Source organism: Muntiacus reevesi, chromosome 22, assembly GCF_963930625.1.
Source record: "Muntiacus reevesi chromosome 22, mMunRee1.1, whole genome shotgun sequence".
Lineage (NCBI taxonomy): Eukaryota > Metazoa > Chordata > Mammalia > Artiodactyla > Cervidae > Muntiacus > Muntiacus reevesi.
Genome location: NC_089270.1, coordinates 2,976,739 through 2,981,192, shown reverse-complemented (window position 1 = coordinate 2,981,192; position 4,454 = coordinate 2,976,739).

The window sequence follows — 4,454 nt, the reverse complement described above, 5'->3', positions numbered from 1 at the left end:
TGGTTCTGGGCCAGCAAGGGCGCGTCTGGGGCCCCCTGCCCACTCCTGCAGAGTTCCTCCTGACCCAGAGCTGACCCATGACTCAGTAGGCGGAGATGGGGGGTGGTGTCAACCGCCGGAGCAGCGCCCGGGCATTGCCACGCCCCAGCCACCTGCCCTCAGCCCCAGGATCCCCACTTTGACTCCTGGCCCCTGGTCCCCAGCAAGGTGCCTCCCTTCCCCATTGCAGGAGGCTCTCCCCCGACACAGGAGGGTCCTGAGACCACCCGCCTCCTGGCAGTCGGGCAGAGCCCTTGGAGAGGTGCCCGGCTGGCAACGGCGAGCCCACCGAGTGTGCAGTGCGTGCCCGGTCAGGCCGTGGGGTGAAGTCCCCCGGTGTCCGCGCTGTGTCATCCTCACTGCCGACCACCTGGCAAGGGTGCTCGAGGCAGAACCGGGGAGGGCGGGACAGAGCCAGCTGCCCAGGACCCCAGCGGGGGCTGCAGGCAGGGACCGCGAGCTGTGAAGTCGCCCAGAGCCCGCCTCCAGGGTCGCATGAGCGGGAGGGTGAGGGGCGCTGAGCCGGGCTGAGGAGAGCCCAGCCTGGACTTCTGGACCACCACCCTGAAAAGATGGAGACCCCGTTGGTCCAAACCTCTCAGAGCGGCAGGGCCTGCCCCCAGCTGGCCTCTGTGTGACCACAGCCAGCTTGTCCCTCGGGGGTAGGGTTAGGGAAACTATAGCCTTCACGCTTTCCCAACTCCGAGAGCCTGAGATTCGACAGGTCCAGGCTTAAATGACCCGCCAAGGGGGCTAATTTTAGGCACTAGCCTCGGATGGCCGTGGCGGTGGCTGGAATCCCGCTCAGTACCTAGAGGGACTCACAGGAGACAGGCCCGGAGCGGAGTCGGGGGCTGGAGGTGCTGAGTGGGGCTGACTGTGTGGCCGCGGGCCGGCTGGACGAATGGGGTCGGGGTGGGGGACAGGGAATCAGACTGAAGAGCTCTCAGCACCCACAGCCGGAAAAGAATCCGAGACCATCTGACGATGCCGTGATCTGGTTCACCATCCTAGTTTTGCGATCCCAGGGTTCAGGCGATCACAGAACTGAGCACGCTCCCCACCCGCCCCCCAGGCCACGTCCAGGCCCTGCTGGGGAAGGAGGGGCCGGGCACAGAGGCCACCCTGCAAGGCGCCTCCCAGCCCCACCACGCGGTGGCCCCTGAGGTCCCTGTCCGAGCACCGCCCCAGAGCCCGGCCCAGCCCACCTCGCAGCCAGCCCCCGCGCCCCTCGCCCATGCAGGGTGGACCAGACCGTCCCCATAGAGCAGGCCTGTGCCATCTCATCCCCCCGCCCCTTCCCCCGTCCACTGCCCAGCCTGGAACAGTCCTGATGCCCAGGCTCGGTCCGCTTGCTGAGGTCTCTGTCTCACCCGCCTCGGGCGAGCCCCTGCTTTGCGCACCCACGACGGCACGCAGAGCATGGTCCTTGTTCTCCATCTCTGGCCCCCTGACCGTGTGCCCAGCGGCCACGTGGTCTTCCCCGGGGGTAGGGAGCCCGGGGGAGCTGGGGTGCTGTTTGGGTCAAGCCCGCTGGTCTGGGGGCCCGGGCTTGGGCAGACGATGAGCTGGAAGTAGGGCACTCAGGGTGGAGCCTTGGACTTGAGCGGGGCCATGCGTCTGAGAGGGCTCTGGAGTCCGCGGTCAAGGGGGTCAGTTCAATTCCCAGTGAGAGCTGCTTCCTGGCCTGGCAGAGGCTGCTGCTGGCTCTATGCCCAGGAGGTGGGGTCGGGGTGGGGAGGGGGTGGGAGAGGACTGGAATCCCTTCCTACAGGGGCGGCAAGCCCACCATGAAGTTCCCCGTCCCATCTAACCCTGTTCGCTCCCCCAAGGCCCCGCTTCTACTTCCCATGACGCTGAGGGGAGGTCTTCCGCTTGTGAAATTGGGGGACACCATCCAGTCCTTAGCACAGCGGCGCAGGTGGGGGAGGAACAGAGAGGGAAGCGAGAGAAACTGACAGGTGTTGCGCTGGAGAGATCAGGAGATGATGAAGCCGGCTGAGCCCCTCTGAAGAGCTGTGAGGTGGAAAGATGGTGGCAGTGGTGGTCCCGCCTGCCCTCCTCCCAGGGGGCGTAGCTAGTGTCCCCTGGGCCCAGAGGGGACCCCCAGGCCTAGAGGGAGCCCTGAGCCCAGAACTGTCCCTTGCAGCTACAGGTGTCCTCAGAGGTGTGGGTGTGGGGGGACATGGCCAGCCGCTCCCGCCTGAGACTTGGAGAGACAGACAGCGGGATGTCCAGCACCTGCCCAGAGGTCCATCAGGGTCACAGACTTGCAAGTGCCCAGGATGGATCGCCGGCGCCCTCCAGGCATTTTCTGGAACCATCTTCCCCTGAGGTCTAGCGCTGGGGTGGACCAGGCTCCCTGACATGGCCTCTGCGGGTGTTGATGATGACCAGCCCATCAGCATCGTGCCCCCACTTCCACCACCACTCGGAAACCCTCATATTTGGAGGGGAGTCGTGGTTACGGCCCAAAAGTGGGGGGAGCTTCCCTGGTGGTCCAGGGGTTAGGACTCAGAGCTTTCACTCAGGGGTGAGAGTCCAGTCCTTGGTCAGGAAACTAAGGTCCTGCAAGCTCTGTGTGTAATCAAAAATAAAAGTTACAAAGGAGGTTCCTGACTCACAGTCTGGCCCCAGAGTGCCCAAAATATCACTTCATATCTGGTCATTTCCTGCACCAGCCCCTGGGGGACAGGGCTACCCTGCCCTCTGCGACCTCAGGCCATCTGTGTGTGATATCGGGGGTGGGATGCGAGGGTCTCAGCTCAGGCCCCTCGCTGCCTGACTTCTGCAGGCGCCCTTGACTTTGTGCTTCAGCCTTCAGGGAGGCCCATGGATACCACCTCTGGGGCGGAGGGACCCCTTATCTGAGGATAGGAGCAGCCCTCTCCCCTGCCCCTGGGCTGGCTCTGCAGCAGCAGGCTCTGTGGGGGTCAAGGCCTCTGACCCCCACCCGTCACTCAGCCCAACCACCCCCAGCCGGGTAGACCTGGCCTCTGCGCAGCTGTTTCAGCAGCTCCTGGTGAAAAACAACTTTTTCAGAGCTCGCCAGCTGCCGCCTGAGCCATTGTGCAACCCTCAGGCTCCTGACGCCAGCCCCTGTCGGCTGGGCCCGCAGTCCTGGGAGCTGCAAACGAGGTTCTCAGAAGGTCAAAGGCAACCCCTCACTTCTGACTTTGGGGTTTCCCCCACCCAAACACCTGGATCTCTAGATGGACGGGACTGGAAGGGGGCATCACAGCTTCCCTGGTTCGAACAACCCATTGCACAGAGGCCAAAACTGAGGCCCAGAGGGGAAAAGGACGCACAGGGTCACACGTGAGCCAGGGATTGGCCCCTTCAGGGCACCGGGCTGAGCCGGAGCGGACAGCTGTGGCCGCAGCTGCATCCGGACAAACATCCATCTGTCCGAGTGTGTGCGGCCCAGGCCGGGAGTCCAGGAGCCCGCGTTCCGGGGGTGGATGGCTGTTGTTCCTGTGAGCTTCGGACCTGCAGGGCATCTTCCTCCCCTCCCCCTCCGGGATTAGTGAATCCAGAACACAGTGACCAAAGATGGAAGTTCTGGAATGGGTCAGATGGGAGGAAAACAGCAGGGGGCCTGGCACGGCTCCCCCAGTCTCGGGCGGCGGCACCTGGGGGGAACGGCTGGGGCCTGCCTGCCAACACTGCCCAGCTCCGGGTCTGTGTCAGGCAGCCTCCCGCCTCCCGTCCACGCCTCCCCTCCCCCCGCAGGCTTGGATGCTGGTCCCCCTTCTTGCTGCCCCCGTGGCTGCCCTGCCCTCGGTCCACGATTCTCGGGTCTTTCGGGGTCTGGCTCTGCTCCCATCTCCTGCGCTTTCCCCGCCTCTGTGGAAGCTGCCCTTCTCTCGGGATGCTCTCCAGGCTGCTCTGTGTCTGCTTCTTTCTACTGACCATCTTCTCTGTGACGGGCTGAGAAGTGGTCTCCAAAGTGTCCACATCATAGCCCCGGGGAAACTGTCTTGTCAACTCACCTGGCCCAAAGGAGCTTGCCGGCATGATCCGATGTAAGATGCCGCGGTGGGAGGCCACCCTGGATTTTCCAGGGTCAGGGCACGAGACCATAGGGCCCTTAGAGAAAGAGGCAGGAGAGTCAGACAGTGGACGCGAGGACGGGGTGACGTGAAGAAGGGGCTGAAGACTGTGGATGCCCCTGGAAGCTGACAACAAGGTCTCCCCTGGAGACCCCCAGTGGAACCAGCCCCGCCCACACCTGGATTCCAGTGGCGACCCTGACCCTGACCCTTCATGACAGTCGGTGGCTTTGTTCAATCAGCGTGCTTCTGACCCCTGACAGCAGGAAGCCGAAACCATCTCAGAAGCCCGTCCACCTCTCCCGCATCCTGCCTGTCCCGTTAATCAGCCCCATACCGACCGCTTCCTACCCTGGAAGGCCG